This window comes from Apaloderma vittatum, unplaced genomic scaffold, assembly GCF_000703405.1.
Source record: "Apaloderma vittatum isolate BGI_N311 unplaced genomic scaffold, ASM70340v1 scaffold16657, whole genome shotgun sequence".
NCBI classification, from domain to species: domain Eukaryota; kingdom Metazoa; phylum Chordata; class Aves; order Trogoniformes; family Trogonidae; genus Apaloderma; species Apaloderma vittatum.
Genome location: NW_009726238.1, coordinates 50,694 through 63,165, shown reverse-complemented (window position 1 = coordinate 63,165; position 12,472 = coordinate 50,694). Strand labels below are relative to the sequence as shown.

Here is a 12,472-nt window from a genome sequence, read left to right as displayed (position 1 = left end):
CCCTACAAAGCGAAGCTCTGTTGTAAATAACAGAATATAGTGCATTTGCTTCTTGCAAGAGCAAAGTGCAACTCTGGTTACATTGACTGGTAGAATTTGGGGTGGATTTGTGAAAGACCCTCCTTTATCTGAATCCAGAAATGAAAATGTCCACCATGTTTTTACCGTTACTGTTTTTACTCCTTTGCAAGTCTTCTTAGAAATGTTGTGTGCTCTTCCCAGTGCTTAGTGTAAGCTTCTACTGGTTAAACGCAAAGAAGAGTGTAGTTACATGTGAGGCAGAACATTCGTAAAATATACCATTTTTCTATATACATATTTTACACACAGAACTGGATAGAGCTCCTTTGTAAATAAACACTCATGAAGGAGATGAGGAAGTAGGTGGTAATTAGCATTAGGGGAGATTTGCTTCCAGCCAGTACTGATTTTTATGAATCACTTCACTATTCAAGAGTCGTGAAGTGTACTGCTATACTACCAGGCGTGATGCCTTGTCGCAGTCACTTATCACTTAAGTCCAAGCCAGCCTTTGAAAAACTAAAATAAAGCTCTTTTGCCCTGCAGGTCCATCACTTATGCAGTACTAACTACCCCTTGGTAAGCAGGTTCCCTTATCACTACACTGCAATCTGCAAAGTAGATATTCGCTGTGAGTGTTCCATCCTAAATAGGACCCTAAATCAAAGGTGGAACAATGCCTCAACTCCATCGGAATAGCTCCAAATCCCATCTGCTGCCACCTGTATGGAACTGAGGGCCAGAGTGAGCAAAGAGCTTTTATGATCCTTTGTAAGAGCACCCTAAAAGTAGAATCTGTAATTATATTGGTACATAGTGTGTCACAAAATATGTATAAACATTAATGATGACATGGTTCAGGACTAAGAATTTCTTTTATATTCATAAGGTAACCTATTAGGCATTAAATTATGCCTTCAGATAAAATGACCACTGGTGTCAGTCAGGTTCTCTGTGGTGACCACGTGAACAGAATTCATCTCAATGGGAGTAAGTTCAGTAGCAGCATTCTGACTAAAGTTGCACCTTCTGGAGAGGACTTTGAAGAGTCATTTTTTTGTCATCTTGCGAAAACGATCAAAACCAAAGGTTTTCATATTACCACGACACTGATAAATGAGAATTTCAATTGCTGTGATGGAACTGCACATGAAAAGATTCCCCTGGTCATGGTTCTTGACCTGTTTTAGAAACAAGAAATAAAAGCACCTATTTAAATGGAACTAGATTATTTTTGCAGTTAAATATCTCAGGAAAACTTTAGAATGTCTTTGCTGCAGTTCTGCGTTGCTAATGATTTTTTTTTTTTTCTTAAACCAGCTCCACAACAGTTTTCAATTTCAGTCAGATGCTTTGATGTGGCAGGAATGGCTCCAAGATTTAATTCTCTAGTGGTGATCACAGTGTAAGAAATATCGAATAAAATATCAAGGGGGGAGTGAGGAACAAATGACATGACATAATTGCTTGAAAATAAAATCCCATGAAGATAAAACATAAGAAATCTCAGTCAGAGATTTGGGCAAGATTTTCTGATGAACCTAATGGGAGACGTTTCTTGGAACATGGGAAAAATCACCCTTCCCTCAACTTAGAGCAGTCCCAGGGCTATTCTAACATGGAGCCGTTTCTCCCAGCCACCAACAGATGGCTGGTTGGCGGCCCAGAGTGCCCTAAATCCTCCAGTTCTCTGCTACCTCCCCACAGAATAGCTACACTGGACTAGTATCTTTTGTGCCAAGGCTATTCCCACATGCTTGTTAATCTGACTTTGATATTGCTCCTTTTAGAAGCTGAGCCCACATAGAGACCGTTGTTGTGTTGTGTAACTGATAATCTGCCCTCATAAGGTGGCTTTTTCCTGCTGTACCAGCTGTGCCATTCCCCTGGTATCTGGGGGGCTTTGGGCATACGTCGAATGCAGAAACAATGCAAGTACACCCTATTGATGCATAAAACCCCGAGGATAAGTTCCCAACAACACATCTCCACCCTTGAGCAGCTGCAGTTAAGTCAGCCTCAGCCCTTGCAGGTCATCAGTTACTCCCTCACCATCAATTCTGCTTAGTCACTAATGCTCTCTCCTTCTGGAGTGCTACGCGAACATCCCCTCTTGAGGTCCTGACCAAGAACCTGAAATTAAGGTGTGCTTTCTTTTCCTTGCAGTCATTACAGGTGGATTCATGCCTCATCTCTTTACCACGATACTTTCTCTCCATTCATCTTGGGAGTCGTCCTGAGCCCCTAGCATGACACTTCACTTTTCTGTATAAGGACTGTCCGACAATATTCTTTCTTGAGCTCAGCTCATCAGGTCAGAACAGAACATGACTTGGAAATCTGCAATCCTTTTGTTGTGTGCAAAAAAAAAAAATGTTTTCCTCCCTAGAGAGCTTTGTTTTTCTGACTTTTCTCACACTTCCATCCAGTACGCTCCAGAAAGAGCTAACTGAGCAGTCAGGCAACTGTAGGCTTCAGATGCAGAGCTCCCTTTTTACGGTCCTTCAGAATCAAAGTGCCTGCTAGGGGAAGTATATACCGTAAGTAAAATTTAGAACAAAAGTCAGCAAGTCAGTTGTCCAATAACTGGATGTAGTGTCTTGGGGATGCAGGGGTGCACCTCTCCTGACTTAATAATGTAGAATTTAGATGTCCTATATCATCCGGGCTGCTCTGGTAGTTAGTGTAAAGACATGAGCACCTAAGGGATGAGTAGTCCCATCAAAGAGAGATGTCCGAGATAAGCGTGAAAATTCAAACGGCGGGAACTATTCCTATCAATTAACTATAAAGGGAGCCTATCTGATTAACTTAAATTAGCCATGGAAAGGTGAGCTGTCTGAAGATCAGTTGAACGATTTGCACTGTAAATGTCTAGCTCCTGTATCACATTATTACTAGCCAGTTAACAGAACGATGTTAGATGCTCAGATACAGTTTCTGTAACAGTAGGTGAGAGGCACAAAGACTAGCAAAAGTATATGAAGAAGCGTTTATAGAAAGACACAAAAAGGAGACAGGCATGCAGATCCCTTTAAAAATCCCCTTTTGACTGGTTGGCCAGGATCACAGAGGGTGAGGACGTTTCTTCAGTTTACACTGATAAATGTTAAAGTGTCAGGAAACAACATAAACAGTAATATATAACCAGCACTAGATAAAATTCATCCAGAATTTCTAAAGGTAATCAAGTATAAAATAGCTGAAATACATGCTGTGGTATATAAATCTCTTATTTAGAATGACCTTAGCACCTGAGGACAGGAACATGGAAAATGTGGTGTCGGTTTTGAAAACACAATCTGGAGAGACCTTGAGGAACCAACCTCCATACCGGTGAAATGAGTAGAAAATATATTTTAACAAATTGAGAACACGTAGACAAGTACATTATAGTGGGGGAGAGTCAGCAGGATTTCTGTAAAGGCGAGTCACATCTCAAAACTCTGAAGTCTTTGATGCCAGCGGTCACGTCAGTAATGGATACCCAGCTGCTGCTAGTGAAAGTGTGATCATTGAAGACCTCTTTAGGTCTCCCACCACAATGTCTTGAACAAACTAAACTGCCAGAGAATAAGAGGGAAGCTCCCCTTTCATAGATACATAATTCATTAAAAGGTAAGAAACAGAGTAAATGGTCACTTGTTATTGGAGGTCACCAATGAAAATAATAAATACAGCAGATCTGTGCTTATAAATGTCGTGGCAAAGGAGCGAGTAGTGAGGTGCTAGCATTTGCTAACGATACTAAATTATAAAGACTAGCAAAAATAGGGCCTGCCATGAAGAACAGCAAGAGAGCTTTGCAGGACTCAGTGACATAGGGCCAAAATTGAAGGTAAAGTTAAGTGTAAATAAATTCAACATGAAGCGCATGGCAGGAGATGACTCCTAACTTTATGTATAAAATGAGGGAGTCTGAGCTCACCATTTTTCTGGAGGAAGAATTTGGTCTTATAACTCTACAGCAATAAAATAGTTACTTCAACGCTCAGCACAAGTAGAAAAAGCAAATTGGATGCCAGGAAATCTTAGAAAAGGAGTAGACAATAAAACAGTGAACTCCACCTGAATTTTGTGGGTAGTTTTGGAGTCCCATAATCTCTGGAAGGATATAGTAGGACTCAAAACGCTTTAGGAAGGGTAGCCAGGATGGTTAAAGGCGTGAAACAGTTTTAGTGAAAGGAATGACTAAATAGACTAGAACTCCTCAACCTACAGAGGAAGCAACTGAGATAGAGATCTATTAAATTGTGTTCGGGAGAAAGAGCACAGTAAGTGACTACTCACTGCTTCTTCTAATACAAAAACTAACGTGGCAGTTTCAAAATGTAGAGATTCTTTATGTAATGTATAATTAAAATATGAAGCTCCTTACCGCTGGATCTTGGAGATGATAAAATTGTGTATGAGTTGAAAGGCAAGGTTCAGTCAGGGAAGAGAAATTCCCTGAGGAATACCAACATAGAAACTACCTTTGGCTCAGCAGGTCCCCGAACCAGAAATTGTTGGAGACCGAGAGACTACTTAGGGAAGTATCACCATATGCATGCCCTGTGCTTATGTTCTTTCCTGGGCCCGTAGCTGTTGGCAAGGCGTTAGGTTGGGTGTACCTTCGGTCCGAGGCAATGGTAGTTTTATGTTCTTGTACGTGGTGCTGTGCAGAAAAGTCATGAAGCACGAGTTAGCTTTCCATTTGCTCTCTGAAAAGTGTGCCAGAATTCATACAGTCAGAGTTCTAGAAAAATTCTTGTCTGGCTCTCCTCTGGCTGTATTTTCTGTTACGGAGTTCTTATATGTGGAAATTTTATAAGCATTACCCCTGCACTAGTTTATTATAGAGAAATAGTATTGGCTATTGACAAATCTAGATAGAAAACGTAAATATATTGGAATGGAGCTGTAACTTAACAAGTGATTCCAAATTTGGCCCTGCACCATGACTTTTTTATTAGATATTTATCTTTAGGCAGCCAGCTTTAGAAAATAGTGAGCTACTATATTTTCTCTGAGAAGTCTTAGCACTAAAAAACCGCATCTTATCCGATGTCAGGCATGAGGGAGAATTGGCCCTGTGCCTTATGGAAAGTCAAGGAGGGAAAGGGCCTGTTCATCTTAACTTTAATACTGAATTTCCATCTGCCGCAGTTTGAAATTGCAGAGATACCACACATATACAACAGGAATTTATTATAGAGGCAGCTACTCATCCTTAACCATAGCGATGATACTGGGCCTCTGTTATAGAGCTGTCTTTAGTGAGCAGACATGCTGATATGTTTGCTCAATAAAATCCAGCTTTCGAGACATACTGTTAAGTTTATGTGATCACCAGAGTGAGAGGGATAAAGCTGGAAAAGAAGAAAAGCAGAAGTGAATTAATGCAATAAAGGCTAGGATTTAACAGACAGGGTTGAGTAAAATAAATGTGAAACAACAGGTGCCACTGACTCTTATCAGCATTTTTAATTAACACCTGTTTTCAGCCCAGAGTACTTTGGAAGAGTATGTTGGAGTGTGTCTGTATTTAAAGATAAAGATAGACTATTGAGAAGTTACCAAGGAGTAAGAGGTTGAGGGAATGGAGAAGTTTGGGGGGGGAAGGCTGTGTTTGCTGGGTGGGTGTTAGCTGCAGCTCAGAGAAACGTGAAGAAAACCACTATGATAAAATTACAAGGTAGGGAAATACTGCTATGGTAACAAAATGCATTCTCTTGAAGGAAAATTAGTATGAAGAAGGAAACACTGAGTGTGGGAAATTCAAAGGAAACACACCTTACAAGAAAAGACTGAATCTAGTTTTAAAAAATAAATCCTAGTTTCAGTTTATATAGTAATAATTTATAATAGTAATAAATTGCAATTCTCCAGACTTTATAGCACCTACTGCTAAAACTCTCAGAGCACTTGACAGGCATGAAAGAATTATGCTACACTGTAGGAAAACTTTGTTGTTGCTCCCAAGAGGCATCGTCTTCAGCAGCCCAGTCTGCCAGAACCCAGGCTAAGGTGACTGACCGACGCCACGTGGAATGGTGTGACACATCCGTAGAATTAGGATCTTTAAGGTAATCTTTCTGCGGTGTGAATGTAAGACAGTTCTATCGTGTTAAACTAGCACTGGTTTATATTTCAATTAAACAAAGGTCAACAAATAATTGACATAGCTTTTCTTATAGTTAAAACTGCTACCTTTGTTCCTAGAATATTTCATGCATCTAGACTATGTCTTAGTAAATACGTATTTTGATAGTTTAAATAATGCCTTCTTACTGAACTACTTCATTCAAAGATTAAATCTGATTCAGAATGCCTGAACAGCTTTTCTTTGCACATAGAAAGTCTGTCCTGAGAAGGAGCATGTATGGCATTTGAATGATTTCACGTAAGAGTACATTTAGGTTTCCTAGAGCAGAATATCCTCCCAGAAGATAGGAATCACATGGTAAGGATTTTTTATATTTTTGGGGGTTTAGAGCCAGTAACAGCCCTCAAGGGCTTTCTCTGACCAGGGAGCCATAGAGTCTGACTTCCCTTATTAGCTTTTTCTTTCCTCCTGTTTTTTTAATTTGGTTTGTTTGTTGGTTTTCTTCCTTCATACCAGAGGGTACCCTTTGATGTGAAGGGCATTCGGTTCTGTGCCCAGCAATCTCTGAAGCTGGAGTGGAACATCCTTCAGTTCAGAGATGTGTAGTACGACAGTACACGTCGAGTAACAGAATTTTTCAGTGGCTTGAGATATTTGTGCCCATTTCAAATTTTCTTGTGATTATTCAATAGCTTTTACTTGAAACCTATTTGTGTATGACCTTTATAAGGTTCCATCAGAGATTTCTTTTTAAACAAGTCACTCAGGCCCTAAATCCAGCGCTTCACTTAACATTCCCATATTTAGGGCCCATAGAAAATTATAGGTCATAAATCCTTACATGAATGCTTTGCTACATTTGGGCCTGAAGGGATGTATAGATTATACCTGGAAAACCTTGGGAGCTTCTGCATCTAAAATACAATTTAGAAGATTATCCCTTTGACTCACTGACCCGGTGGCCGTTTCTCCATTAGCCTTTGGAGTGCTCTGCAGCACTTTCCCTTCATCAGTGCAAGAACATCTCAGAAGGCAACAAGGTCGTGGACCCTTCTCCGAGGTCTGGGTGTCCTGGTCAGAAGAGCTCGTCATCTAAAAAACTAGTCGCATAATAGCAGGAGGTTGGCAAAATAATACCACTAGTCCAGACAGTTCGTTGTCTGAATGAATAATAACAGATTATGAAGTAAATTCAAAAATTTTGAGACCAAGTCCCCCAAAGCATGAGATTCTGAAAAACAAACCTACAGTTTGGGGAGAGGGAAGGACAGGTTCTTTGGAGAGTTCCTGGTGTTCAGGCTACCTTGAGTGGTCTGAGTTTCTCTTCAACCGCCTTATTTAAAATAGGTTACTCATTAGAATAAAATTGCATCAGATTTTGGTTGACTTTTGTTTGAAGCGTTTTGTTTTGTTTTTAAATGAAATATACAATCTTGATTTGTTGGTTCCTCTACAGGAACAATAAAGTGCAAGTATTTCAGCATTTGCTACAAAATGCAGGATAGAAGTATTTGACTAATGCTATGTTTTATATATGAAAGGTTACATAGCAATCAAAGTCTTCCGAATTCACTGGAATATTACTTTAAAGTAGTTCCTTGAAGGCCAATACAATTTCAGGGCTGTCATTTTAAGGATGTGCTGAAGTTACACCATCCATACCCGACTTCATTACACATCAACACTTTTCATGTGAAATATGTAAGACCTTAAGCCCTGGACCTGTGTTCTGGAATCCAGCTACATGCCTAAATCAGTACTGTTGCATTCAACAGTTGGTTGAAAAACAATCTGTCCCCATTTAAATCAACCGCTTAGCAACCTAGCCACACGCTTTTTCCATTCTTTAACCTGATAATCTCTAATTATTCTGGCTCAGAATTTGATTGAAATGGGGTGAAGAGTCATTTTACAGATGTCATTCTTTATTTTAATATTGTATAATTTAAAAGGAAAATATTTCAGATAATAACAACATTTTTTGAGGGGGAAAAAAAGCATGAAAACCACTTCTGTTCCAAAAATTGCTGATAGGAGAACTTATGGGAAACAGTTCCTTTTATGAATAATTATTATTATTGTGTTTAAGAAATGGGCAAGATGCCTAGAAATTGAATGAAAGAACGAGCTATTAAATTGAAATATTAAATGAAATAACTGAATTAAAAGTGATCATGTAAACCCTGCAGTAAATGTTGGGAGCTGTAGCTGATTGAACATATTTTCATCATCTGTTTTGTATGCTTAAATACAATTGCTTGATGTAAGTAAACACTTGATTGATATTCTGAATACTTTAAAATCTGCATATGCATCACAGAATACTGAACAATTAAAACTTAATTTCAGTGTAGTTTGATTACATGTAAATTATTTCAATATTCATTTTTTCCTGTTCTGTTTGCTCAGTGCATATTTGCTATTCGCTTTTTGAACGCATATCACCCTTGATTGGACTGTGAGATGAGGAGGACTCTGAAATTTCTTCCATTAAAAAGCATTGCCTTATAAATGTTATTTGTGCCACAGCTCTTCCCCTGCAGATTATTTACTAAATGTTGTGTACCCTTATTGAAGGCAAGAAAAAAACCCTCTGCAGCCCTCCTTTATCAGCCCAGCACAAGGAATATGCTTACATGGTCGATGGGCATGTCTAAGAAGGCTTGTTGGTTGTAACTAGTCCCTAAAGAAATGTTTCCATCTTTTCTGCACTGTATTTCTCTCATGCTTGCATGAGCTCTCGCTCTCTTCCCTTCCTCCTCTCTCTGCAGGATGTTTTTTCTCCTGGTTCCTGAACATCTTATGAAACATTTTACTATCATGGGTAAATATTACAAATGTCTTCAAGTTGCCAGTCTGAAAAATATATATCTTTAAGTGATCACGCTCGACTGAGGCATGGAGTACAGATTGCAAAATTCTGTCTTTTGATGTATTCGTAGAACCTCTCATGAAAACTGAAGAGACTTCTTTTCCCTTCTCCAAAGGCTGCGGGTTTTCTGATCTGCGGTATTTAAAATCACCACATTTCTGAACGTCCAACAGGAGGAAACCCTAGGCATTTAATTCTCTTTTCACTTATGCTAGTGAAAAGAATAGCCTCTCTGAAGTTAATAGATAGCATTAATTTTTTTTTATTACTTGTATATTTTATTTAGAAATAAAATGCTTTCCTGGCATCTTTTCTGTTATGTCCCATTCTCAAAATACAAGCAGACAGTAGGTCTGTCACTCCATGGTGCAAGGCAGGGCTGGATTCTTCTCTGCCTTGACCATTTTTTACCCACACGACCCTTGTTGTATCACTCACATTTCCCCTTTCTTTCTGTGTCCATGCAACAGACGTACTAGTAGCCGTATTTTTCAATTTTTGTAGGATATGTGGAAAGTACCCTTATGCATTTATCCTTACATGCACCTGCATAAGCGCATATAATAACAGTATTATTTTATTGTATGAGAAGTTGAACTTCATCTTGTATGTGCTAAACAGCTTGCAGGGAAGTGTTTTCCTATCTGTCCTACACAGTTAATCGCAGTTTGAGAGTTGTAATCTTGAAGGTCATATTTCTGTTGACCAAACAAGTGGCTGAACTTCATGGTTTACAGGCAGATTTCCTTATCTCTCTTTTTCAAGCGACATATAAGTCTTGATTGCTGGAGTTTTTGTGAAGCAAGCAATAAATAACAAGGTGGAGGGAGGAGTGGGAAGACACTCACTTCAAGACCAGTACCCTTTAGATGCCAGTTTAGAAAGCAAATATTGTACCTTGTAATTGTAGCACAAGAACAAAACAAGGGTGTTTTGCCGGAGGGGAGGGAGTGTTTGAGGAGCTGATAAACTACCAGTGAAGTGTGCTAGCAATAGCAAGAGCTCTTCCCATGACAAAACAGGCTTATAAAATAGACATTATTAGCTTGAAGTTGGTCTCATGCTGTACAGAATCCTCTTTGTAAAAGCCAAACAACGCAACTTCCATGCCAAAGAAGCTCAAAATAACAAGTGTCTTCTAGTAAAGATAGTTTTAAAAAACCTGAACATTCTTGACTGGTTTAATATTGCTTGCCTAAGTAATGCAAACTTGTCACTCTTGTTTGAAACCTCCGCCTTACTTTAAAGCAATTCAATTTATAATAATTCATGAAGTATCTGTGGTTGTCACTTCCAGCTCTCTTTGTTTGTGAAGAACATTTCTTGGATAGTACTTCTTCCCCCCTTTTTTTTTCCTCAGTACAGATCTGAAAATCATGAGCTAACTTCGCAGTTTTATGAATAGGGGCCGTAAGGAGACTGTGGTAGGTTTGTCGATTAAAGGAAAAAAATTGAAAGCTATGTGAGACAGCAAAGAAATGTCAGCTCTAAGGCCATGATTCTGTTCTGCAGGTCAATCAAACAAAAAGGTTGCATTACTTTTTTTTGTTGCAGACATTTTTGCCTTGGCTAAACCAAACGTCATTCAAATAGCCTATATAGTTACAACCTTGGAAAAAACAAAATAACAATGCAGACATTCCTTTTTAGCTAGTCGTATAGCCGGTTTCTGGGCAGTTTCCAATTTCTCCTCTAAGAATGTATATTTAATCCATCATTGAAAAGAAAAATGTGCCAGAAAAAGATATTACATGATAGTTATTCAAGATACACATATTTTAACATGTACTTATTGGACTTAAAGCATAGCTTCAGAAGCAGCGTGACAACACAATGCATTTTAATGGAAAATCCTTCATAGAAGGCATGTCGAAAAGCTTCAGATACGCAGATGTGCATGATAGAATGGTGGTGCACTGCCTCCTCCCCAGCGACCAAGAGGTTAAGCTGAAACAGGTTCTGTGAGGAGGCTGCAAATGAGTGCTTGGAAGACACAGAAGGGAGATTGGCTTTAGGGAGGAAGGGACTTCCCACTCCAGCTCCTAGGAACCGCACTGGAAAGCGCCTTTCCTTTTCTACTCAAGCTGACGTGTTATACCTTCTTGTCACGAGGGTTATTCCTTGAGGAAGAGTCCTTGCTGGCTCTGTCTCACAATCTGCTGCATCGTTCCAAGCGTGCCCTGGAAGAGACGAGAGCAGTCAGGCTGAGCATCACTGAGGCTTTGGCCAGCAAGAGGAATCCCGGCATGATACGTCCTATGGAACAACTTCGTCCACCAAGGGGAAGGAGGATTTCCATGTATCCTCTTGCCCCCTCTGGCCTGAGAAAGAACTGCAGCACTGCCTATTTTCCTCAGACACCCTCAAGGCACAGGACTGTATAAATACTGGCATCCATATGAAGTTGTCTGACAATACTCACTGGGCAAACCCTTTCCTGACACTGAGAAATCCCCATGCTGCTTCTTCCCCACTGGTGCGAAGAAGTCACCTTCCCAAACTCCAAGGATCTGCAACTGATGCATTGTTGAAATTGTTAACAGGTGAACAGGGGTAAACTTTACCTGTAATGGGAAAAATACAGAAATCATTCTATGTGGAATCAGTCTTTCACATCACAAAATAAAATTAGAGTATTTTGTTGTTTGGCACATCTAAAAATGATCACCAAATCTGATTTTGTAGGTAATTTTGAGCGGTTTAAAATGTGCAGTACAAAAAAAATATGTGCACATAGAATCACTTCCTCACAGTGCAGAGTGATTGTCACGCAGTGGTTATCTCCATCCAGTACAGGAGATGCATTAGCCCGGTGCAGAAATCTGCGCTGTGATTAGGATTTGCCAGTGCGATGCTGTATGTATTCTCAGAAAACTTCTGATGGGTGGCTTGTTTCCTCTCACTTCGCTGGAATTCCCAGGGATTGCAAGCAAGAGGATACACACAGCCTTGCAGTGTCTCCATCCCACGTAGATATTTGCTGTAATTGCCAGGAGCTGGTGTATGGTGTCTGGGTGGGGAGGGGGTAGCAGTCTGCATCGTTACAAACGCTCGGCAAGCCCTCAGCCCACCAGATTCATGGTCTCAGCCATGATACAGCCCTCCTGGGTTAATGGTGGAGGTGAAATTCCACGACAAACCATTTCCCTCCTGCTCTAGGTGACACTCAGGTGGTGCATTCTAGAGCACGGTTAGAGGTAGTTTTTGCTTATGCATTTTGCTCTTTTTCCTGTTGTTTTACCTTATTGCCACAGTCTTGTTCACTACAGGATGTTCAGAAGCCTCTCAGGAGTCTGTGCTGGTACTGGCTCGAGGGAGTTAGGGGGCAGAGCAGTGTCACCCCCTGTCTTTTTGATCCGTAGGGGTTCGTGCCTGTTTAGCACAACTCAGCTGCGTGGTCATCATCAGGGAGCTGCACCAAGGGCTCTCTGAGGACAAAACTCAATGGAAACATCTACAAGGACCTCTGAAGTCTTGTGAGATTTGGGATT

At 40.0% G+C, this 12,472-nt stretch overlaps 1 protein-coding gene across 1 annotated transcript in view; it reads left to right on the top strand.

Annotated features, from left to right (window-relative positions):
- WDPCP (WD repeat containing planar cell polarity effector) overlaps nt 1–12,472 on the top strand; it is a gene marked incomplete at its 5' end in the record, with an annotated part of 59,896 nt that overhangs the window by 13,517 nt on the left and 33,907 nt on the right. The gene's annotated exons all lie outside the window — the stretch shown is intronic.